Source organism: Apus apus, chromosome 7, assembly GCF_020740795.1.
Source record: "Apus apus isolate bApuApu2 chromosome 7, bApuApu2.pri.cur, whole genome shotgun sequence".
NCBI classification, from domain to species: Eukaryota; Metazoa; Chordata; class Aves; order Apodiformes; family Apodidae; genus Apus; species Apus apus.
This window is the reverse complement of record NC_067288.1, coordinates 24,398,299-24,424,803: the sequence shown is the minus strand read 5'-3', so window position 1 is coordinate 24,424,803 and position 26,505 is coordinate 24,398,299. Positions and strand designations below refer to the sequence as shown.

At 37.5% G+C, this 26,505-nt stretch overlaps 1 protein-coding gene across 2 annotated transcripts in view; it reads left to right on the top strand.

The window, feature by feature from the left end:
• LOC127386921 (BEN domain-containing protein 5) overlaps positions 1 to 26,505 on the top strand; it is a 911,971-nt gene that overhangs the window by 214,831 nt on the left and 670,635 nt on the right. The gene's annotated exons all lie outside the window — the stretch shown is intronic.

The following is a 26,505-nucleotide window of genomic DNA, read 5'->3' as shown; positions in this document are numbered from 1 at the left end:
ATAAGTGTTTTACTTGTTATTTTCCTGTACTGGAGGCTCAGGTGCACCTTTTGTAAGAGTAGGAGAGCAATTTGATACAAAAACAGTGGTGTGAAGACATGTTCTCTTTGGAGCAGATGGGCATTATTAACTCAGAAGGCCCCTTCCAGTCTTGCTGTGAAGGTGTGCTGTTGTGCCTTGTTTCAAGCAGCATGACTGCAGTGATGTCCATTAGAGCAAGCTGATCACTCAGGGCTTGGGCTCAGTTATTTTTCAGTGACATCCTCACTGTCCAACTCTTAGGACAGTCCCTGGCCCAGTGTTGGCCTGTTTCAGCTAGCCGTCTCCCAAACAGAGCCTGCAAACAACACAGGAGATGGACCAGGCCTGGTGTGGTTCCAAAGGGCGGTTTTGATTTGTTCTCCCTGTTTTGGGGAGGTCAGATTTTAGTGGAACAAAATGAGATTTGCCGTGTGAGTTGACCTGATGGGAATGAATAGTCTCTGGCCTCTTTTATCTATGACACAAGAAACTGAACAATATATACAGCAGAGAAAGGCCTGCACATATGAAACCCATGAGTACTCATATAGATGGTGCATTTTCTCAAAGTGAATGTAATGAAATGTCTACTGTGAATAATAATATGTAAATATGTAAATCTAATGAGTTCTTATGCATGCAAGACTCCCAAGAATGATAGGATTTGCCTTTAGCTAGAAGACTTGTTTGAATATTGATAATGAGGTTAGGCCGTAAGTGTACAGTAATGTATTCTTGCAAGCTTCTTTTCCTTGGTTAATTAATAACACATTTGATCAATCTGCACATTATCTGAGCCTTATAAATATATCTTTCTAAAATACTTCAGCTGTCACAAAACTTTCACCATACCTATTAACTTGTGGTGGGCATAAGATCTTTATGATATGGCTCCCTCTTCATCAGACCAGCAGAATGTCTACATGTTTTTCTATCTAGATGGTAAGGTGCTATGGACAGAAGAGCTGTCTCAGAGCACAGATAGTGGCTGAGTTAATCCTGGCTTCATAGGAGCATGTAATAACATTGAAAATTAATTTTAAAAAGATCCATTAGTGTTTTGGTAGCAAAAGTCATGCTAATTGTGTTTACTGTTTGACTTCAGAAAAATCTTTTGGGACTTTTCACGGCCACATTTATCAAGCACACTTTAATCATCTTTCAAAACCTTTTCATTTTCTCTCTGGGGTCTGGTATTTGCAGCTACAATAAATATATTGTGTGTTAAGTTTATCTATAAATCAGATCTTGCTTTCATACACATTTTACGCCTTACTTGAGTTTAAAATTAAAGTGTAAATCTTACAAAACAATGCAAAATAGGCCTCTTCTAGAACATATAGGCTTCTTCACTATTTTTAAAACAGATTTCTCTTCCATTTCCCCAGAGATCTATTTATTTTTGTGTTTTATATTTTTAGGGGATATATTTTGCTCCCATGAAAGTGAGGAATGAATAACATTGCCTGGAGCCAGGCACAGCGTAGGCAGCAGGTGCTGAGCAACTTCCTTGTACATGGCTACTACCATACTTTAATCCTGTTTCAGAAATTCTAGCTGTAATTCTTTTCTGTAAAAGATCATTTTTCTACTAAGATATTTTTATTTTTTTCTAATAGTTTGTGCATGAAAATATCTTACTGTATTTTGAAGGTGCACATTAATTCATACGCTTATCAGGGACCTTAGTGATACTGAGGTCTACTCAGTATAATTTTCTGTCTTGATGTTAATAGGAGTTATGCATATGTTTTCCAAGTGGAAAAACACATACATTATTTTTGGATAGTTGATTTATATTAGAGCTGTCTTCCATTTGGATTTTGCCTTTTACATTTACCTCTGTATCTGTTTCCATGGCATTCTAGTGAAACCTGTAAACAAAATTTTCTCTTTCTCTGTTTGCTGAAACAGGATTTACTAGTACTTGCAGCTGCTAATATAGCACACAGGTAGTTGTGGTCCTTGAGCATGAGCGGGGCAACATCCAGCTGCATCAATTTGATTCTCTTTGATGCTTTTTGTGTATTAGTCTAGTAAGCAATACCAAATCATTCAATGCTGCAAAGGTGCTGGGGTTTACCCAGGGATGCTCAGGATTCAGAGCTGTGTAAGGAAACTGCTGGAACTCTCTACATTATATTAAGATTTAAGCCAGCATAGCAGGTCAGTAGATGTAATGTAATTAAATTAGAAAATGATACATTAATTACAAAAAGTTGAAGAAACACAAAAGGCTTTAAAATCAAGTTAAAAGGAAGAAGACTACCAGAAGCCATGGTCTGCAAGTATTCTGCAGCAGCACTCAGTCATTCATTTCTGAACTCTTCTGCACTAAATGTTTGAGGAACTCATCATTATTGTGCCTGCCTGGGGAGGCATGTGATCCGTAATGAAATGCACCCAGCTTTCTCTGGCCATGCTGATAGAGGCAATGCTGTCTCACACAGCTATTCCACTCTTTTTCTTTATACAATCAAGATTGAATTTTAGGGTGATACAGTGTTTATCTTTGGTCTTGCATTTGAGAGGTACGTTACTTTTCTTAATAACAGATATTCAAGTCTCAGCTACGCTCTAGGTTTAGATGAGAAAGTCCCCTCTGTATTCCAGGATAACGTTTGACTGTATTGCTCACAAAATCCTGCATATCAAAAGCAGATTGGCCTCCAGAGACTGTGAATTTTAATGTTTGTTTTGAATGTGGTTTTGAGAACATGGCTCCGAGCTTTGCAACATTTTGTGAGTTTGATTCTTGACTCTGGAACAAATCACTGCCAAGTGCTCTTGAAGTAGAGAGTGTGTCAAACACAGATCAATGTTTTTGACCTGTATTCTCTTGCCCTGTGGGGTAAGATGTTTAAATGCAGTCAGCATCAAGGTTCAGCTCAGTGTTACTGATGTAAATGGAGTATATCACTGTCATCAAAGCACTCTATGTGGACACAGATGTTCTGGTGTTGACATATTCTTCTCTTTTGAAGTAAGGCCAAACATTTCCAGTAATGAGCTACTTAAAAAGAGGAAGCAGTATGCTGAAGGATAAGGAAAAAACAGATTTCACGGTAAAGAAAGATTACTTTTAAAAAAGAAAGAAAGAAAAAAACACAGAAAAATAAATTCTGATGAAAATTATATCTATTTTCCCCATATACAGTAACAGATATACTAAATATTCTTTCCTAGAGGGATAGAGCAAAATAAAAAAAATAACTAGGTTAAGTTCTGAGTTCCTCCTACCCACTTTTTTTCTGTGTTCTTAATACTAAATGGACTGGAGCTGTATCAGTTGCATCAGTCAAATTTCACTGCACTGAATCACAGGTCTAACATAGAAATGCAGCATTTTGTCACACCATGCTTATCAGTTGCATTTCACAGCAAATCAAGCAAGATTAACTTAAGATTTTATTTCAAGCCCGTGAAATGGCCCAAGTCTGGTCACCACACATTTTTGCTTAAAATTAGCCGGTCGTTCAGAAGTGTTACACCAAGATGGTAGAGAATTGGTGTTCTTTTGGTTAATAATAACTAATACACATATAAAAACTCAATTAAAATAATAGAGATATATTCTGTTTTGCCTGGGTCTTTTTTATTTGATTTTTTGGAAGTGAAGAATTTAAGGGGAGGTGGATTTGAGGAAATCAAACTTTTGCTATGCTGATGCAGTTTCTATTGTAACACTTTTCTTTGCTGCTTCATTTAAGCAACCTGATTTTGTTGCAGTTTGTTAGGCACTATTCCACACTCAAAGCTCTGTGCTTGGAAGGCATTCATAAAGCCTGCCATGTGGGCATGGCATTGGAAGACCATTTAAGTACGTGTACTGTACAATTATATGGATTCCATGAAGTTTTTCAACTTTCTCAAAGTGAAATAGATGAGTGAGTTGTTCGAGAGGGAGCAGATTTTCCAAATGATGAAGTGAGCAAATATTCCCTTTGGGCAGAGAACAGCTATAACTCTTGATTATTCAGTGTGAGCATTGCCTCATTGGGGACATTAGTTTTTCAAATTGTGCTAATCTTTTAAAAGTAACAACTGGCCACTCATCACCTTAGGTATTTCAGCAAGATCATGTGCAAAACTCTAATTAGTATTTATAGAACAGCAGCTCCTCCCAGTAGAATAGTAGTGGTAGCTGGCAAATATCTGGTTGACACCTGTTAAGTCTTCAGACATCCATTGTGTTTTATTCTGCATTTCAAATGAGAAGAGGGCAGTAGGTGAAGTCCCCACAATTAAAGGGATAAAGGATAATAAATAACATGGGTTTTGAGTGAATGAACACAAGGTTAAAAGCTATTCTGCAGTTGTGAGGCTGTATTTCAGGAACTGTTCGTTTGTAAGTAATAATGCTAGCTAAAATATCATGGAGCCTTCAGCATGTGAGAGAGGATTTATGTCTGGGTTTACATGTGTTTTGTTTACAATGTCAGATTTCAAACTGTTTCTTGGCGAAGCAGCTGCTTTCTTCCCTGTCTTTTATCTCACTCAAGCATTGATGGCTTTTAACTGGAGAGCTGCCTTCCCCACCAAGTGCTCCACTACCTCTGTTGCTATAACATCTACTGTTAAATTCTTGCAACACATTGCTTCTGAAGCCTTTTGCTTTTCCAATAAACCTGCGAGTACAGAAAAAAAAAATCTAAGTAATTAATTCAAATTTGAATCTATATGTATCTTGGTAAATATTGTCGTGATGAGGGATTTTGGTAGACATTGAGAAAAGCAATGCAAGTTTTATGAACAATACTCCCATATGTTCCATTCATCAGAAGGGGACAAGACTGAGAAAATCTGAATTTTGAGTAGCAAAAATGTGTTGATTCTTGCCAAGTTTCTTTAACATTTGTGTCTACAATGCAGTGTTACAATCACTACCATGTCTACCAGGCTGCATTATACATTCAGAGACTTTCAGCAGCATTTTTAGTATGTATTTATATATCTTTAGCCATAAGATAAGCTGTTTGTGAAATGAGCTGTCATTTGTGGTGAAACAGTTTGAGAATAAAGCACTAAATATATATATAGCTTGCTAATCTGTAAGACTAGAATTGCTTACTATAAAATATACGCCAGGCTAGAGTTAGTGATAACAACACCTGAATTGAGGTAATGAAGATGAACAAACTGTTATCATGATGTGATTCCTTCCTTGCCCGAAGTTTGTTCCTTTGTCAGTTTTATAATGTAGTGTGTGCTTGTTCTTTCTTTCCTGAGGGATCTGCTCAGAATGCTTTTGGAGGTTCAGAAATGCTTCCCATGGCACAAATGTGTGTTGATGCAGTCTTTGCCAGGTTTGGACCCTGCTCCTTGGAGCTGCTCCCTCCCCTGTGCTGCTACAACTCTGCAGAGGATCACCAGGCTGGGAGCTGGCCCGTGCTAAAAGTAAACCTTCAAGGAAGAAAAAGAGGATTTAGTCTTGGTTTGATTCATCACATAGATCCAAATCCAGCTGTATGGGCCAACTGGAGGAGCAGTGGCTGAGATGGGAATAAGTGGCAGGGATGAGGGAATGAGGATAGAGAGGAAAAGACACTGCAGTATTGACCTTTTAAAATCTCACATTGAGTGATAAGCAGAAGTAGTTTTGGTCTTGGTGTTGCTGTTGCTCTTTGGAGGAATATAAGATGTTTTTAGATAGTTTTGAGGCTGACATATATATGAAAGTAAAGTAACTGCCTCTAAAGTAAAATTAAAGGTAAATTAATGTTTGTGGGAATCCTGTGAAATAAGAAAAGAAACAGACCTAGCAACTCTACAAACACATTAAAAAAAAAATAAAATAAAAAAATGCATGCTCTTTCCCCTTTTCCAGACTAGCAAAGATAATTATTCCTGGGAATATCAAGTAGGTTGCATATTGCTCTTATCAGCAACAGCCTTTGTGGAAATAGAGGACAAGTTATATTCTGCTGACACAAGGTATTATTCAGATCCCAAAACTAATGTGTTCATTGTGCAAACTAAGTGGGAGTAGTTTGTGGCAAAAATTTTATTGACTGGATACTTTCCTGGAAATTTAGGATGCATGGAATTATGTTGGCAAAAATTAATAACGAGGAAATTAAGTTAATATAAAAAAGAGCAAATGAGTTTTAGGATTCAAAGAGAAAATAATGAAGAGGCTCCAAAGGACTGCTAAGCCATCATTTAAAAACCCTAGCAATTTTTTATGTATGTGTGTGTTTCCTCATCATTTATCTGCCTGATCTCCCATAAATCAATTTATTTAAATTACAGCAGAGTCAAAAGGCCCCAGCCAGGATCAAGACTCATTGTGCTTAGTGCTGTGGAAACTTATAAACAGACAAAGTCCTTTTCCAAAATCGTGAAAATTTTATGATTGATTTCAGTAAGAGCAAAGTTAGGCCAGTACTGATCATGTCTGAAAATTCCATCCTTAAAGATTTATTCCAAGCAGTAACTGTTTAAAAAAATGACATGCTGCTTGCATAAGAGTCTAAATATTTGATGGTTATAGTATTTACATCTAAAACACCCGAGGCTATGTGCTTTAATACCTCAATCTGTTTCCCATATACTCTGTCAACATGAGTTCCCTGCATTGATTGAGGGCACTCTGTGATCCCTAAGGTTGTATTCATGAAAGGTTACCCTTGGAGCTACTTTATTCATGAAAGGTTTGGAGCACATAGGAAACAAATAGGTCTGTTCCTGCTGGGTCCTTTTTTTGCATCTAAAATACTTAATTACTGAGGTGCTGATGGTAAATTAAAAATCTTTGAAAAAAGTGCAGTTGCCTGAAAATAGTTACCCCATGACCAGAGCAAATCACAATGAAATTTGCAGTTGGGAGGTTTTGTGGCAGTTTAAAACAACTGAATTGGAGGGTTTTCCCTCTACAGTCCATGGTATTGAGTTTAATGGCTGCAAAATATGACCAGAGCTCTGCATTACAGCCCATCCAGAAACAGGTCATTCTCTTTCCTCAGGTGATGGACATTTGGTGGAACCAATTGCATGAAAAGTGTTCGTAGAACTGGGTCCCTAATCTTGGCAGGTTTAGAAAAAAGTATATAAAATTGAGGCTTTTCCCCCCAGAATGAGTCTGTAAGTTAGATAAATATGAGCAGCACTGAACTCAAAGCAGAGTCAAACTACCAAGAGGACATTGCAGCTTTTCATTGCAATTTTGTACTTTGAACTAATGGAGCGAAGCAGAATGAAAATCACCTCTGTTAAGAATGGCATTTATCTGCTGTAAGTACTTAGTAGTAAGAGCCCTACACAGGCAAAGCTGAGTGTCACCAAGAAATGTACTTGAAAATCAGACTGTTACCACAAGACTACACAAATAAGACCCAAAAACTGTAATCAGAAAATGCAACATCTCTTTAAGAATGTTTTAATGGTCTGAAGAGTGCGAGACAAGTTGAGTTTAGCAAGATGTAATAACCTGTGCTGTAATATAATTGAGAATGCAGCAGGACACAGCACAGTCAGGTTAAATTTTGCCTTTCCTTCACTTAGCTTTGCAACTTTAAAGATCTTTCAACATATGCTTTTAAAAATTCATAGTACAGTTTAAATTTACATATGACATAAAAGCATAGGAGATCCAATATATTAGAAATACAATTCTAAGTTAAGTTAGGGCTGAAATATCCAGCTTAATATTTTTAAATGTTTGTTTCAATCATTAACAACAACTTTTTCATTCATTTTTTGTGATGAAACTATTTATTGCAGAGGAAAAGGTAATGGGAACTGTTCGTTGTAAACTCATAAAAGCGAGATGGCCATCAGGCACCTGCCTTATATTTGAAGTGCCATGGTAAAATTCAAAGCAATAAGTTCAATTTTTCTTTTAATAGAACATAACATAGAAGACAAAACATTTTGCTGTACTGTGGGAATTGAGAATGGTAGAGTAAATAAGCAGTAAATTGGTATGGCAGGTGATAATACAGGAATGGAACATTAAAATAATAGGTGCTGTACCTTGAACTTTGTCCCATGGGATTTGACAGTTGTATATAAACCCAAATTATAAAAATCAGATTTTTTTTTTTTACTGTGATTACTAGGGTTAAGTAATGAATTAACTTCTGTATGATATGTCACCAGGATGAGAAAATTAACATTTAATTATAGTAGAATAGAGATAAGATCTTTCCCACATCTCAGGCTCTGAGGCAGTGGATAAAGTTTGTTTTTATCAACTGCTTCAAGTAGGATTATTGAATTCTAGCTTGAAAGTGAAACTTCATCTTCCTGCTTCATAATATTAAGCATCTCTAAGATAGAAAACCTAGCAAGAACTCTCCTAGTGTGATTAGAAGGTATCCAGTATTTCTTGGCAGCAAATACTAATTCAAATCTTTCTGTTTAGTACTGCTCGGGAGCACAAGGATAACTGACTCTCAGACACTTGGGTGATGGAAAGGTGAGGCTCCAGGCTCTCACTGGAAAGCTTTGCTGCCAGCTTCCCTGCCTCTGGAAAATAAGAGTGGTGCTGGGGAGGGGAAGGGCTGTGCTGGGCAAGGGAGCTGTGTGGTGCTGGCTCTTGGCTGGAATATGATCTCTGTGGACACTGTGAACCATGAGTATAGACTTGAGCCATACAGCACCATCATTACTGCTCTCAGACATTTGGGTTTCTCTGTGCAGGTCCTCCTTGCTACTGAGCAGATCTGTTGGTGGAATTCAGGGCTCGTATTTATCCACCCAGCATCTCGGGAGGTGAGGCAGCCAGGCTGGAAAGTCTCTCCAGAACCTGTAATGGAGTCCCCAGGTCTGGCACTTGCCCACAGACTTGTTATGCCGATGGGCCACAGGTGTGCTGTGCAGCTGAAGGGCATGTACCCAGCTTCGGGGCATTACATTTGCTGCAGGTGTGCAGGCAGCTGAAATAAAGACCCTGTGTCCGCTTCTCTCCCACACAATGGGTGGGAGCTCTGATGCAGAAGATGAGCTCTGTTCAGGCTGGTGAGAAAGGGTTTTTTCCAGCTCCCACACTGTACTAGCTTATGAGCCATTCATCTGCTTTTATCTTCTAACAGTGAGGGTGCATGGCAATTATTAAATTTTATGACTAAGGAGCCATAAAATACTTATTTCAGCTGGACTGCTTCGCGTGAAGGAGGATGCAGCGTGTGGGCCTAGGCTGAGCAGGCCTGGCTGTGGTGGGGCTGTCCCCTGCCCCCCTCCCACTCCAGGGGCCACGTTCCCTCAAATGCTGCCTGTTCCCACCCCTTGTGCTGCTCAGGCTCTGCCTCGTGTGGTTTGGCTGCCTTATTTCTTCATTTTTTTTCCTGTTCTGTGCTTTTGCACAGACCCCCCTCCTCAGTGTTTCCAAGCTCGGAGAGAAAATGGCGGGTGCTGGTGACAAGAGGATCGGGGATGTGCAAGGATGCCCTGTCCCTTCCGAGGTGCCTGCAGGTGTGTAAAGGGGGTTTTGGGTTTTTGTTCTGGTGTCATCTGCCCACAAGCAGTGTGGCCACGGGTATTGTGTCACGGGAAGCACAGCAGTGAAAAGGAAGTGTCCTATCAGCAGCTCAAGAATTAGATTTTTATTAGAGGTTAGTTCTAAATTTATTAGAGAACTGTACTTGCAGTTAGGGAGCTGCACTTGCAGTGAAATTATTTCAAATGGCAAAATTAGCAACTTGAAAAAATTAGGAACTACTGTCAAGATTGAGGAAGAAAATAGTGTTTGTGCTAGCTTTTTCTGAAGACTTCACTGTTGTTCAGTCTGTTTTGAATGCTTTTGTAAAAAATACTGCATTCTTTGAAGAATTTTACAGAACAGTTTACTGAAAATGTGTGGTATGCTTCAGCAAATTTATAGGAAAGGACATTGCAGCTCAAGATAAAGACATTAATCTTAAAAGGGTAGAGTCACCAAGAAACTGAGGAATATGCAAGTTTAAAATAATTTACCATGATTTAGAATATTTCATAAAATAATCTTCTAATGTTTTTTCAATGTAGTTAAAAAGCACCAGTGCCTCATAGGTTTGAGAGCAACAGTGATTTGATAATTTAGCTTTGATAAGAAAAATAATTTTTCCCCATCTGCTACTCTACTGGATAGTTTAATGCTCTTATGGTTGTCTTTTAAATGTCATTCAGTCAGTGAGGGGAAGTCATGCAGCATATGTATGTTTGTGTGTAGGTTTTTTTATTAAACATAATTCCCCGGCTCTCCTGAGGGATTGTCACTATCCTGGGGGTTGCTGGTGAAACAGATTGTGGTGCAAATCCTGCTTGGAAAGTGTTTGGCTGGCGTGGGCTGTGTGAACTTGAGGAATGACTCAGCAAGGGGAAAAGTGCGGCTGCAGGTGCAGTCAGTCAGAAAAGCTTTACCTTCAGGAGCAGCTTCTGTAGCTAAAAGCAAAGTAGGTCAAGGTAAGAAGGGAAGGAAACCTATTCAGGTTCACTTGGTGTTAATCCCTGCAGGCAAAGGTTGGATACTATTTTAGAAAGGGGGAAATACTGCTTGTGTATGTGGTGAAATGAAGGGGGAGTTGATTTGGGTGGGAATCATGGATACAAATGTAGTTTTCTGTATATGTAAAAAAGAAAAAAAACCTGTTGTCGTGCTTTATGTCACACTTCTTGAGCATAGGTGGTTTTGTTAACTGGTACATTCTGTCTGAAAAAAACACACAGGCTTTAAAACCATTAAGTTGTATGCAATCCTGGCCTTTAATCCTCTTCCCTCATGTGAGATACCAGTATGTCAGAAGTTAACATCTGTGGTCTGTGTGGCTATATTCTTTAACCAGAGTCCACAATATAGTGAAAATGAGTAGAGCATTCTGAATTTGTCATTTCCAACACTCAACAACTTGTATTTGTGCTCTATGAAAGTATAGAAACTAGTAACCTAGATGAATCATAGATGTCTGGTGTGTGTGTGTGTGTGTATATGTTTGTGTGTGGGATGCTCTTTCAGTTTGTTTTCTTTTCCTTTTATTTTGGCAAAGAATTCCAAGTTTACACTAAGAGGCTGGGCTTCAAAAACATATCTGAATAGAGGAAATGAAAGAGTATAAAAATGGAGAGAAAATAGTAGCCTGGATTGAAATGTGTGACTAACTCTGTATCTGTGGCCTCTGGATACTGGAATTACAGAAGGAAATAAATTACATGTTGACTGGATGTTTTTCTTCCACTCTTAGAGTGATGGAAAGCATGATGTCTAAAATATAAAGTAACAGTCAACTTCACCATAACCAAGCACAGGAAACTGTATTTTGCCTCTTAAAAGACGATTATCTTGCTGCACAATAGAGCTTAGCTTTTACATTCACAGTACTGCCACTGTGTGGTTTCCCCTGAAATTCTGCAGGTAAAAAAAATACACTTTCTACCAAACCATCAAGATACTCAAAGCTGTGTGTGCATGTGGGAAGGAGGAAGATGGCAGTGAAGGATGCATGAATGAGTTTCAAAAGACTCAGGCTTTTGATGTGGGTTTTTTCCTTTCTTTAGTTTGCATTTCCTGATGGAGGTACTTCGTACCTGTATAGCTTCTGTCCTTCAAATATGTGTTGTCAGCATAACCTAGCATTTCACTACCTTAATATTTATAGCTGAAATTGAAGGATTTTATTTTTGTTTCAGAAGTTTGCACACAATCTTGGGTTCAAACCAAACTTGTTATTGGAGTTTTCTTTGGAAGGTTTTAGTTCTTTGGAAGTACAGTGTAATGAAATAAAGATGTATATCCACTGACAGAATCTTGTGCTAACATAAATAAAGGCTGTTTATAGCTTTAATTTAACATGTAATTAATAAAAGCTGTTTCTCTTGAAGCCACCAAAAATGTGGATTAAGGTTTAGAAAGCCTTCTGGTAAGTGAAGCTGAGATACTTTGTAGCAGATGCAGAAGTGGTGTGTATATTCACAGACAACATTTAAAAGTATCACTTATACATTCTGCCTGACAGCATGAGACACATGCATGTGATAAGTTACTGAGTAAGTGCCTCAATAAAAACTATTTATTGAAATATCTTTTTTAAGATTCACCTTTAAGTACAGATATTTGATATTTTGAGTTCTACTCTTGAAATGCAGTTCTGTGCTCCCTTATCTTGGTATCCAAGCTTTTTTGTTTTGTGTAAGAAAAAAACATATAAACACTTCAAAATTTAGTCACAGACCCTCTGGCACTTAGTAACACAATATGGTAATCAAAGTCAAGCTTCAAAAGTTTTTAAAAAATTACTTAAGTATTTTTAAATATAGCATATTTTTACTGTACTAGTGGTAAAACCATTAGAGTTACTGAGCAGCGCTCATTTTTTAACTTTCTGCAAGGCTGGGCTGGATATCTCCCATCTTGGTTTTGAATTAAATAGCTGTGTTGTTTTAAATGATAAAATTGTTTTCGATATATGAAACTGGAAAATGATGGAATATAAATGTATCCATTTTTTGCAGTGTATCTAGATGTGGCTACGTAGGCCTGAGTTAGAAAATGTGAAAACCATTAACTGCTGCATCTTTGACATTGTTTAATTTATACACTCCTCTTTCATGTTGAATTCCCTAGAATGTGAGATAAGAACTTCAGAAATCAGTACCTTGAAAACAAGCACAGTCTATTACAGACATCAAAATTCAGTGGTATTTAGAAGTTGTGTATTTGGTTCCACAAGCTTAACTGTGAAGTTTTTAATTGCAAAGAAGGAAACTACTTTTATTCAGTTAAACCAAAACCATCCCACAACAAACTTCTTTAAGAAATAAAGGAAGGAACAAAATGGCTGCTGCCTCAAATGATGGTGCCACACCTGGATAGTGCAGAAGGGCTGAAACACCGGAAATGCTCCCTTGTCAAATAGCTAGTAGCTGCCTCAAACATGTATACAGCTGAAAACACTTGCCTTGTGTAGATAAAATAATAGCCAGCTGAGTTAGGAGGGCTTGGCAAGTAACTAATTGGACCTTCCCAGGTTCTGAAGAGGTAATTCTAGTTGGGTTTCTGTGGGGCATGGAGTGTGAAAAGGCTAATTTCAGGAATACAGCCTGCTCAACCAAGGTGATAATTGTGTTTTGTTGTCTTCTGCTCAGAGTTCCATCCCAAGATAGAAATATAATGCTTAAATAGTATTTATCACATTTTACAGGAGAAGAGATAAAGGGAAAGGATATATTTTTTTTTAAGGTCATTGTAAGGATCAGCTTTGGAGCAAAAAATCTACTGCATTTACTACATTATAGTGTTACACTATTGCCTTAAAATTTCATCCATTACATAGCCTTGGCTGTAAGCAGGTCCAGCCTGGCTTTGGGTATTTACTTATTTTGATTTTTATTTTTTTTCAGGGACTTATTTTTTTAACTCCTAGAGAATACTTGAAAGTTTGCAGATCTTCAGAGTGCATCAAATGGTTTGCTTTGTTTCAGCAGCATATTATTGTTCTTAGCAGGATTTAGCACACCTTTTTAGCTATAAGGAAATATTTATATTCACATATTTTAATCTAAGAACTAGAATTTGCCTCTCTCAATATTTACTTAGATGTTATCTGCTGGTAGAATACTTAAAAAAAAAAATCACCCTTCTGTCACCTCAGAATACTTGCATGTGTTTTTTGGTGTGTTTTAAAGCAAAAAATATATCCAGACATGCCAAACAAAGAAAGAAAAAGGCTTCCCATAAGCTCCAGAACAATAAAACTCGGTGCTCTCTTCTAAATAAACCATGTGCTGGGTCAGTAGAGCCCCGAAGAGACAGACAACCTCTTCAGACCCACTGCAGAAGTATGTGCTGAAGACCTGCACAGGTTTGGAAGCTTGTCTCGGCTCTAACTGCCAAGAAAACCTGCACATAATGTAAGGTTTAGCTTTTGGAAGTTTTTTCAACTAAGTTTGAATCACTGAAATGAAGGTTCATAACATAAAGGTTGTCATATCCTTTGAATGGTGCCCCTATAATGTGACATATTAAATATTTAACATAGTTTGCAGCAGATAAAAGCCATTTTGTTTAATTTTTCCTAAATATTAATGCTGTCATGCACCTTAATCCTTTCATTATAATAAAAATTTGTTCAAGCTCATTCTTATTAAACAATTTCTAATTTATGAGGATATGAATGTTTTGCTTCTGATCCTAGTAAGTAATAAGGCCAAAATGGCATAGAAAAGAAAAAGGGTGAGAGCAGGAAAGGAGTCTTTGCTGCTGTATAGGGAAGAATTGCAGGTTAGAAAAATAGCTATTTTTTTTATCCAGGGACAGCAAAGACCATGACTCTCTCCCAAGTAATCCAGTTCAAAGTTTTGGATTCCTTGTCAAAGACTGAAATAGAATACCTGCAAAATACTCAGTGAAATGACCTGGAAAATAATTTATAAAGAGGTTGCCATTAATTTCTCAGTAAGGACCATTTTCCCATCTATATCTCTGAACTGCAGGAAAAAATAAAAATAAAAATTTCTGGATTGGAGTTAGTTTATTTTAAACTTTTCTTGCAACCAGGACAAAAATGTAGTTGGCAATTATTTATGATGCTGATTAAAGATGTGTTCCTCCAAAAGTTTATGGCTCTTAGGGTTATCTGAGGCAGTGAGACCTTGATACAACAGCAAAAGTTTCTCATAACCCATCCTCCTACATTCCAAGACAGCAGCAACATATGCTTCACAATTTAAGGTAATATTGTTTACAATTTGGCTATATTTAGGCAATATTATATTCAGTCTAAGTATATTGATGTGGCTCCACTAATTGCAGTAAAACTACATCTAGCAACAGGGGTTGCTGTGGCCTGTTTTTGTACTGAATCCAGTGTCTCTGGTTTGTCTAAACATTTTTTTCTCTTTTTCCTCCCTTCTCTCATTTAATTCTCTTATGTATACACACAAAATAAATTAGTGTGTTTGATTTAAAACTACATTTTTATTATACTGCAGCTTTTTTCTCCCTTGTGAAGTAACTTCATTTCCAATGTCCACAGCCCATCAGTTGTGCAGAAAAAATATTAATTTGCTGGTATACAAATAAATTTATTGCATTTCTGGTAGATGTGCTTCTTTAAAAAAAGAACACCCAAAATAATTTATTTTAAGTATTAAGCTGATTAAAATAGTCTTTGCATAATTCTTAGTTCTGCTGAATCCCATGTTAGTTGATTTTTCTGAGCAAATATAGCTCATGAGCAGATTAATTATATAGATATTTCTTTTGAGAAAACAAAAATTGAACTTGCAATGTAAAGAACTGAGTATAGTAGCTGTGGCATTTGTGAATACAGGTCAGTACTTGTTTTCATGTCAGTGTAAATCTGGAGAAACCTTTGGATTTAATTGGAGTTATTTTAGATATACTTCACTGTAAGATAGGCTTCTTACCATGGCTTCGTTGTATTATTGGATATTGTGGTCTTGATCTGGTGAAGTACTTGCTTAATCTTGAAAATGTGAGAAATTTACTGAAGTCCAAGTTGAGCACAAGTTGAAGTGGCTTGCTGGGTATTGGCTTCTGCTCTTATGCCAGCAACTACAGATAGTCATCAACTGTATATCCCTTTTGCTTCTAATCCAAGTCAACTATTCCAAATATCACCTACCCAGATGAGATCAGCACCCATGTGAAGAGCAGCTAGTTTAGGTCAATCTAAAGGCAGATAGAGATCGAATTGTAGGTAAAGCTGCCTCCCTGGAGGTGATCAAGGCAAGGTTGGATGGGACTTGGAGCAACTTGATTTAGTTATCCCTGCCCATGCAGGGGGTTGGGAACTAGATGATCTTTAAGGTCCCTTCTAACCCAAACCATTCTATGATATGAAAGTCAAATACTCCAAGAATGGGAAAGTAATTTTATTTTATTTTGGAAAATGCTTTTGGGTGATGTGCTGTTTCTGGAAAATCCTGATAGCATGTAAAAATCCTCTTTCTTCCTTCACTAGAAGGAAGAAACGAGAAACAGCTAGAAACTGTTCTCTCTTCTCTGGTTCCATACATTACAAGGCATGCTGTAAGGACACTTGCAGCTTCTTTTTGACTGTACTAGCTTTTAAATGTACTATTGTTCTTTTTTCCTTGGGTCCTCAGAAAATACAGGAAAATTCTAGCCTTATTATAAGCCAAACAGCACTGATATTAGTCTGAAGAGCTGCCATGTATCTTGGCTAAGATTATAAACTGAGATGGTCTTCTGCAATTGTCAGTGTCAGTTCTCAAATCCTGTGGTCATAAGTAGATAAGCTCGAGCTGACAGAAGACAGTGTCTCAGCAGGGTTTGTGGTTTTGATCTCTTCTGCTGGAACAAATTAGAAGAGTGAGGAATCTTGCTGTTCTCCACTAGGAAATGGAGAATTGTCAGCAGCTGGGATGAAAACTAGAAAAACAAAAGATGGAGAAAGAGAGGAAAGTGGCAAGACATTTATAATGGTAGGAGAAGCTTTAGGAGAAAAACAATTCTAACAAATCATTGTCCCTAACAGAAGCATGATGCAAGCCCAGAATGTGTGCCTTTGTGAAACTGCATATTTATTTTACAGGATCCGCAGCAGTCTCTTATGATGGATAGCCAAATTCTCACTGACATCAAGAGAGAGATTGTCTTTTCCCCCATGCTCTATGAAAGAGCAGCTGTGTCCTTCATCTAAGTGGAAAATACAAATAACAACTTGCAGTACCTCCAGATGAGGTTTATGAAGGTAATTAACTAGTGTCAGAGATACTAAGGAATTCCTCAGTGATGCCTGTGACTTTGAAATAATATATTAACAAACCAATTAAATGAGACAACCCCAGAAATCCCATGCTGGATTTCTTTCTTACTGTAAGTACCTGAAGTAAAAATTCTCAGCAATAAGATATGTTAGCCTGAATAGCCTTGAAAGGGGAGTGACAGATGCCTCACTAAGTAGAGGATTTGATTAAATGTTGTGGAGTAGCATGTAAGGAGGAGTTCTACAAGGACGAGAGAAACTCTCTAAACTTTAATCTTTATCCACACGTAATTTCTCTCCAGTTGTTTAACTTTACATTAATGTGACTATAAGAGGTTTTCATTCTACTCTGGGCCTCTATGCAGCAAAATGTATGTACCTTGAAAGAAGCTCCTGAGGACTTCAGGAAGACTATTCACTTACCTAAGGTCATACACTTCACATTGTTGAGGTGCTCTGCTAGATCAGTGACAAAGCTGTGTACTTTTTGTCTCTAACTGTAGGAGATGATTAGCCATGACAATTAGCTTTTTAGTCAAATTAAAAGGGGAAGACTTCAAGTAAAAACTACAAATGGCCAAGTGGACCATGTCTGAAGTCTTCTACCATTCATAACAAAGCTCAGATTTGCGTCCCTCTGAATCAATGGGTGTTTTAGCCACTGTTTTATTGTGTGCAAAATTCCCCAAATAAGGGCACAATATGAATGATGTTGCTTTTTATAGTACTTATAATATTCTAAAATAGTTTAAAACAAGAAAGAAGGGAAAGAGCACGTTCTTTGTAGCCCACAGTAAAGATGGACAAATGAATATAAATACAACCTAGTTATTAATAGAATTTTGAAGCTGAAGATGCAGGATTAAAAGTAAAATTTTTTTTTTCTGCCTAACAAAAAAATTGTTGAGTATTCTTTTTGACATTAATAGATGAACCTCCATAGAACAGACTGAATCTAGTAAATCTCAGTGGCTTCCCAACTGTCTGAATGTACCTGGGAAGCTTAAAGGGGAAAAAAAATAGGTTGACATTAATGTTACATGCCCACATATTAACTTGACTTAAAGAAGATATGGAAATTTAGACCTAAAATATCCCTTAATATCATTAGAGAGCAGAGATTTAAAATATTTTTCAAATAAAAATGTTCTTTAAGTTCATGAAGTTTTACAAAAGTGTGACTGTACTCTGCATGTCATGAAAACATTAATTTCACAAACCTTGGAGTGATATGGTAGAATATCTCTTGTATACATGCATTCATAAACATCAAGTTTAAAGAGATTTTTCTTAGACCTGTAAAGATCTCCTGAGTCGCCAAAAAAATAGGTAGTTAGAAAACCCACAGCTCTGTTCATGAAAAATATTGCAGTTCTATTTTAAGTATTACTTGGCATATCAAAAACTTTGCTCTGGTAATTGCATTGTCAATCATGAAGGGATCCCATTGCTCAAGAAATAATAGGTTAAAATCTAGCAATTTTTAAAAATTGATACAAAATTGAGTTTTATAATGAGAAAATAATACAAATTATTCTCTCCAAGAATTAAACAGTGTATATTGCCCAAAAAATTTACCGTAAGCAACAGTTAAATCCTAAATTGTGCCTGAAATATCTGCATTTTCCAGCTTCCTACAGCAAATGCCCACTGCATATAACTTGAAACCTGCAGAAGGATTATAGTTGATACAAGCTGATGCACTGTTGATGATCTCAGTTTGCAAGCTGTTTAATGTTAAAAGTTCTGCTGAAACTGTCAGTAGAAAGTCTATGAATAATTTCCAAGACCCTCCCAAGCTTATCTGTTCTCTTGCTTCCAGCATGCTGCTTTTAGTAATGAAACTAGTAGAATCGTAGTTGTTGCTTGGCTAGTGGAAAAGTGACTTGGAAGCGGTTTCCCACATGTTTCTCTTTTTCACTGCTGGAACAATTGCCATTTGTTCCTAATAGTAGTGAGACTAATATCAACAGACAATGCTGGAAAGAATATTGTGTATATGGGTGAATGCAACATGGTCCCCACATTTTGATCTCATTGAAGAAATCCAAGTCTTCTTCCAGGAGCCTGGTTGCTACATCCCATAGGATATATTTAGGTGTGCTTCTATGCAAATGTGTGCTGTTTTTAAAAAATCTGTCAATTCTTGGTGAGGTGTGCAAAAGGCTAAAACTATTTGTTAACTATCTGTTTGTATACTCTTTTTAGTACTAAGAGCATACATGGAATTAGACTTTCTGCTTTATTCTAACATCATCTGGTTGGGTGATTTATTCCCTATTTCAGATTGAAAGGCATTTCTTAGCATTCTGTGATGGCCTTGGTCAGCCCAGGCTTCTCACATTTCATGGAAGTTCTGAAATATCAGTTGATGTCTTAAGATAATTTCCATATCTTGCAAAGGTCCTGATGCTCTTAAGAGTCTGGTCTCATCTAAGCTCAAAAGAAATGATAGGTTTGTTCTAGTCTTGATGAGAGTCTAGCAGGAAACAAGGATGTGGTGATTAGGATTCAGTATTTCAGTATTTCCCCAGGATTTCCATAACTACTCAGTTACTTATTTGATGTTCAAATCTGGTTTGTGTGGTGTTCTTTTTTGTTTGTTTTTGTGGTGCTGATCCCCTATTTCATTATAGGAAAAGGAATGATAGCTAGTGAAGTTTGTTATTGCAAAGAGTTCTTTTTGAAATCACGCTCAGCCTGTTGGGAAGTTTCTCAATCAATGGAAGAATTCAAATAGGAAAAAAGGGGAAAGCATGAATTGGCAAGTATTTTAGAAAGTTTTTTTGGGGTTTTAGGTAATATTCCAGTACCAAAGAAGCAAAAGGAAAAATATGTAGTTCTCAGTGTGCAAGATTCCTGTTGGTTTAAAGGAGCTAGGGCTACAAGGCTAAAATATTTTAAATAAGTTTAGTAGGAGCAATACTATCGAGGTGGCCTATTTGCTTTTTAGTAAGGGTGGTGCAGGAAAAGGTGATCTGCTGTTGAGGAGTCTTTACTTCTGGTACTATGGTGCCATGGCAACATCAGAATTAGACACAGAAAATGGGGCAAGCAGCCCAGTAGAACATAATGAAGAGTATACAAACAATGTGTTACAGGGAAGCTGCAGAAGAAATTATTAGCAGGCAAATGTAGTAGGGGAGAAAAGTGGGAACATTGTAGAGCTCTTCTGGAACAGCCTGAGTATGGGATTTCTCTGTAGGAAATGCAGAGACTATTGAAGAAATAATATATTACCTAGGTTGGTAAAAGGAGTGGGGAAACAACTCTGCTACTACAGAGAGGTGGCACTTGTAAGTGTGGAAAAGAGATAGAAATGAGTTAGCTTTTGGAGTCTATGAAAGCTGCATTTTCTTGTAGATATAGAGAAATTTGTTCACAACTGTTGTACCTGTATGTGCAATCAACAGTGTCCTAGTTAGGTCCTTTCAGGTATTTTTGGGTGCCTGTCTTAAAGAAGAGCGTAGACTTCTGTGTTGCTAAAGTTGTTTAGGATAATCAGCAGTCCAGATTTACCCTGCAGTCCTAACAGAAGACAGAGGTAGTTGCTCACTAACATTGTTTGCACTGCAAAAATGGCTAGTTACCTTGGTTTTGAAAGACTGCAATTACAAAGGATAATACTACAGTACAGTTAATATGATTCCAAATCAAAAACATCTGATGATTTTGCTGTCTCAGATCAATATGCATGACTGAGATTTCAGCAGTCACAGATTATAAATCTATTGTGGGAAGTGGGATTAATGCAGAATCATAGGCATGATTGCATGTGAGACATTAAATAATGCAGATCAGAGCAGACAGTTGTGTTTTCATTTTTGATTGCTTTTGTTTCTCACAGGAGGTGTTTATGTGCCTTGTTTCAAGGGGTTTGTGTACAGATTGTAAATTTACTACAACAATGTTGTTGATTTTTGTTCCCCAGCCGTTCTGGGTAGCATGGGTGTCTTTGTACCACCTGTGCAGCTGGAGGTCCTTTCTTCAGCTGATTGCAGATTACAGGTTTGCGTGTTATCAAATTAACCTATGAACTGCTTTGGTTATTCTCGAATCAGCCTTATGACCTGTATGTCAAAATTGTTGTAGCTGAACTTGTGTGAGCATGTGAGGATTAAGGTGCTGGGAATGCCATCCTACCATTTAATCTCAAAAACAGCCTGGAAGACAGCTTATGAAATTGATCCCTCTGGTGTGAGGAAATGATAAAGTTGTGGGACACAGCATAAACAAGTGTTTTGTGCGTGGCAAATGTTAAGCTTAATGCCCACTCTTAGGATTGTGTTGCTGGTGTGACAGCACCCCCAGTGCAAGCCAGTTTTGGTTCTACAATCAATAATCTCTTTATCAGCCAATGCATTTGTTACTTCAGTCCTCTCTGCCAAGCTTCTAGGAGATGTTTAGAGACAAGGTGCAAGTACAGCTGCCAGCAGTGGATGAAGATTGATTTGGGGATTATTTGATGATATTTGGTCCATCTGGGGCTGAGGGAACAGATAAGCAGCATCCAAGGTGCTGAGAGAGCTGACTGATGTCCCAGAGAAGCCACTGTCTATTAGCTTTTAAGATCATAGAAACGGGGGTAGGTTCTTGGTGATTGGAGGAAAACAAATGTTGTAGCCATCTTCAAAAAGGCCTAGATGTTTACATGGGGAAGAACAGGCAAGCTGAACTTACTTGGACCCTGGGAAAGTGATGGAGCAGGTTATCTTGGTAGACATTTCTGGGCCTGTGAAGGGAAAGGTGTTTGGATGCTTAACCAACCTGACTGCCTTCTATGTTAAGAAAAAGGGAACTTTGGATGATGAGGAAAGTAGTTTTTTACCTCAATGTTAACAAGGCTTTTTATAGGGTCTTTCAGAATGTTTTTGTAAGTTAAGATGCTTTGGTCTGAGTGTATGGACAATTAAATACCATATTTAGATACTCAGGTATCTGAATTCAGAACAGGGGCTCCCAAAATGTCTAAGAGAATTAAGTTATTAGTCTCCAGAAAAGTATTCAAAATTCTTTAGAACACTGTCAAGTGATAAAATTGGCTGCAAAACTGCCAAGTGTAAATAGTACTTGAGGTTTTTATTTATTAGGAAGTCCATAAAATTTCATTTTTACACATAATGTTTAAGCTGATGGAAGATAATGAAGAGTGTGCATTAGAACTACTGTAGCTATGTTTGTTTAATAGTAACATTGTAATATTTAAACTCCTACTTATTATCCCTCTTTATTAATAATTACTATTTTTGTTGTTAATTTATGGTAATACCCACTATATGCTAGGAGGTCATCAGACACTGAAAATGACAGTTTCTTTGTGAGGAAATCCAGCACTATGGTTGAGGCTGTACTATGCTTCTTTGTTGTTCTCAGCAGCATATTTTTAATATACTAGTATTTTACTGTAAGGATAATTGTGTTAAAATGCTATGCAATGTATTAAAGGTTGAACCAAACTTTACATTCTTTACGTGTGCTTGGGTGGTGACCTTTTGTCCTCGTTATATAGCCTCCTAAGCCTTCCCAAGGTTTCTTTCTCAGTCTTCCTAGGGAATTGTGTGGTTAAATGTAGCCGAGAAAGTCAGGAAATTGTTCTGTTTGCAGCAGTGAGAGTGTATGCATGTAAAAAAAGAGAGTAACACTTTGTTATTGCTTTGCTTTTAATTAGCTTTGTTGATAGGTGTCTGGGTTATGGACTGGGAGGTCCAGAGAGCTAGAGGAGAAGGAAGCCTTCTTCAAAGCTGGAGCATGTACTCTACTCCTCCTTAAGGAAGAGGGCAGTGGCCAACGGGGAAGGTGCCAGGCACGGTTGGTCTGTTTAGATTTCCTCCCTATACAATAGCTCATTGAATATGCAGAGATACACTTCCTGCATAAGTTTTCTGCCACATCAGTCTGCTCTGTTTGCATGGGGATGAGGAGCAAGTCAATCAAGTACCAAACTAACTTCTGTCTCACCTTTTCATGGAGTATCTGAGTGAAGCTCCCCATTAAATGGCAGCTGTGCAGTTAGCAGCTTGCTCTCCTCTGAAGTCAACAGACCATTAAGTGCACCCTGCAGTGCACAGGACTTCTGTGAGGGACTAGAAGCAATACAGTCTTAGGGGGCTTGGATTTGGGAATTTGTCAACTTGTGCTTACTTTTGCTTTCAATTTTTCCTCATGCTTTCCAGAGCACTGGTGATGAGAAAAACCATGGAATGACTTTACTGTGTTAAATAGTGCTGTGTATTTGTCTTACAAGTACTTGCACTCGAGTAATAGAGGATGGAATAGTAGCCAGAATTTGACTTGGCTTAAGATGATACTACCTGGGGAGTTGCACTATAAGCAGTTTCATATAAATGAAGATGTGTGGACCCAGTTAGAAATTAACTGTTTGGTAACAGATTTAATTCTCTAGATTAATAAAAAAATCCTGATTTGCTGGACTTGAAAAAAAAATAATTGGTAAACATTGCACTGTCTTGCCTTACAAGACAAAAGCAGAGGAATAGAAACATGAGAAGAGCAGGTTTTGATCTAAAGAGTTTAAGTTCAGAAGAGATTACACTGGAACCACACTGATATGTGTGCTGAGTCACTGACAGAGGGGGTGATGAACACCTTCTCCTGCCCACTTCAGGAACTGTTTCAGCCACTACCAGACTTCAACCTAGCCCTGGGGCTTGTCGGTCATTCCAGCCACCAAGCCCTGTTCTGCTCACTCTGCCTGTGGTTCACAGATGCTCAATGCAGATTGTGACATCTATACCTGACAAGTGCAAACATCCATGCTCAGATGGCAGGGCCTGGGGATATTATGGGTGATTTTATCCTTATCACATAAGACTTTATTTTTTAACATACCCAACATTGTTTATTAGCTTTCTGGCAATTTGGTTTTTTACTATATTCATCATACAGATTTCGGTCTAGTGTGTGTTGTCTGTGCACGAGTAAGTTTGAATGTATTTCAAGATCTTTCAGCATAAAAGATCCAGCATAAATATAGAACTTAAAATGAAAAGCTGCATGAATATAAGATGTTACGATATTATAAATAAATTACATTGAAATAGACCAAGACAAAAAGTGTGATAAAGCTGAAGCATATAGTACGAACGAAGATGCAGTCCCTACCTCTGCATTTGTGAGTGGTTACAATTTGATTTACCCTTTTTCCTTTTTTAAATTGTATTATCAATTCCACATAGACACTTAGTCTCCAAAAGAAAGGCCCTTGACATTAAATGTACTGAAAGGTCATTGAACAGTCATAGCTTTCTTTTTATTTTAAATGCATTTATCCAAGCAAACTCAGCACTGAGGGAATATTTTCTTTTCAAAGGGACTCTGTCTTCTAGCTGAACTGACTGAGGTATACAGAGGTCAGTTGAAATGCCTAAGGTCACCCAGAGTGTCAGAGTAAGGGGTGGGTATCTGGAAAACATACTAAAAAAATAGAAACCTACCTTTTTTCTAGAAATTAAAGTGTTCCCCTTCAAACTTCTAGATCAACACCAATTTTGTTCAGGAAAGAGACAGGAATGATAAAGATGGTGACTCCTGCTGTATGCATTACTATTGGTACTGCAGGTTATTTGTAAAGGATTCTAAATTTTTTCTTCTAGCATAAAGAGCAAGTTAGATATTGGAAAAGCAACAAATATTGTTAGGATGGAAGACGGAGTGAGCTTCCAGCATTGTTGCTACACACTGCTTTGTCAAACCTGTTTCTTAATACTATTTCAGAGATTGACCTCAGTTAAATTACACTGTCTAAACTAGCTGATGAGCACACTTATAAAATCATAGCTATTTTAGGAATGAAAGATTCTTCAACCCAAGATTCAGCAGTGAAGTAGTATGTGGTGATGACTGTGATTAGCAGAACACACACATCCTCACAAGGCAAAAATGAGGATGAAGTGCAATTTTAGCTTTGGGAATCCGTACAAAAATTTTTGCCGTGTTGTGGTGAGATCTTTCACTTCCATGGATTTCAAGCCTCCAACTGGAAAATTCTGTGAAGTTTTGCCTAATTCAGCAAATAATATCACAAATAAAATGAGGAAAATGCAGGTGATTGTTTTAGATGAGTATTTTGCAAAAGTAAGTTCGGCTGAAGAACTTGGTAATAGGTGTAAATTGGAGCATAGGAGGTTCAAGGTGAATATCCGAAAAAAAATTTTTACTGTAAAAGTGACAGAGCACTGGAACAGGCTGCCCAGGGAGGTTGTGGAGTCTCCTTCACTGGAGACATTCAAAACCCACCTGGATGCGTTCCTATGTGATGTACTCTAGGTGACCCTGCTCTGGCAGGGGGGGTTGAACTAGATGATCTTTCGAGGTCCCTTCCAACCCCTAGGATTCTATGATTCTATGAAGAAATGCATAGTCTATACAGTACATTTGTGGAAAAGAACTGAAGAGTTGTCATGGTTTGAAAGTAATTACTGGATGGTGAATTAAATTGTGGGTGCTGTATATGCCTCAATCTCCCACTGACATGGAAGTTTGAGATGTAGAAAAAATGCAAGTCACAAAACTTGGTAGAAATTAAAAAACACAAAGGAAGATAAAGGCGTAAGTTTCAAGAAGCAATCTTGACATTTAAAAACCGATTTTAAAGACTGCCAAAGATAAAAGCAAGAAGCTGTCTTCCAAGTAATACAGTTGCATGACATGATCTTCCATCTCCATTGCAGACAAAAAACAGGCATTACTGTACTCTGGTAGCAAAATAAGAATGCATAAAGGGTAGCTTTGTAAGGTTATAGAGAAAGAGAAAACATGAAGAGGAGTACATGGGAAATACTGGTATGCTGCTGTTGCTACAGCAAACCAAAGAATGATCAGAAGAGAGATAACCTTTTCTGAAGGTGACTGATGACTTTAACTTATGGCAAATTTCCTGACTTTTCATTTGTCATTTGATTCCCAGAAGACTTATTTTGTTGGAGAAAACAGAATGGCTATTAGAAATCTTGTGATTTTTATCTTTTTTTGATTTCCTGGGAAATTTCTGTTAGTGTATGACTTTGGGCACTGGGATAGTGGCAGAACCCCCTGTTATTTTGCAGAAGGATTCTGATGTTATTGGGTACATCCTTTTACAATGTTAAAATTTGCAGTTCTTCTTAGTTTTGCCTCAGCTTTGTCCAGTAAAAGGTCTGGCTGAAATATTTTTCTTCTTTCAGACTGCATGTATGTGTTTGAAAAATGATTTTGCTGAAGTAAAATTCAATCTGATCAATCATACAAACAAGACAAAACTCCCACAGAGCACATGGGGAAAAGAACAAGGATTATTTTTGCCTGTCTAGAATTTTGCATATGCTTGGATATACCTGACAGGTTGTTTGTGCCTTCTAGAGGATGAAAAAAAGGATAAATATATATGTAGAAGGAGAGAGAGGAAGAAGTGCTGATGAGTACCATAGCACTTTTGATTTTTGTACATTTGGGATGCTGACACAATTCACAAGTGGCAAAGCAGACTAAGTTGTGTTCTGTCATCCCCTGCAAATGAAGATAAATGCCTCATTCTTTATCGCTCTGGGTTATATGCCTGAGAGAAGGATTTAAAAAATGGATTTTAAACTTTCAACTCTTTTTGTATTTATATATGTATTTAAAATCTAAAGGTAGCATTCAAGGGTTCCAGTTAGAAGATGTAATGCTCAAAATCTTGTCAGGCTTTTGCTGTGTAAGTCTCTGAAATACTGTGACTATCCTGAAAAAAAAAAAATGCTATTCCTTCTTAATACGTACAGCTACAGGTAGTATAAAAACTCTGCAGAATGTTAACATAATGTTTATAGGAGAAAAAACA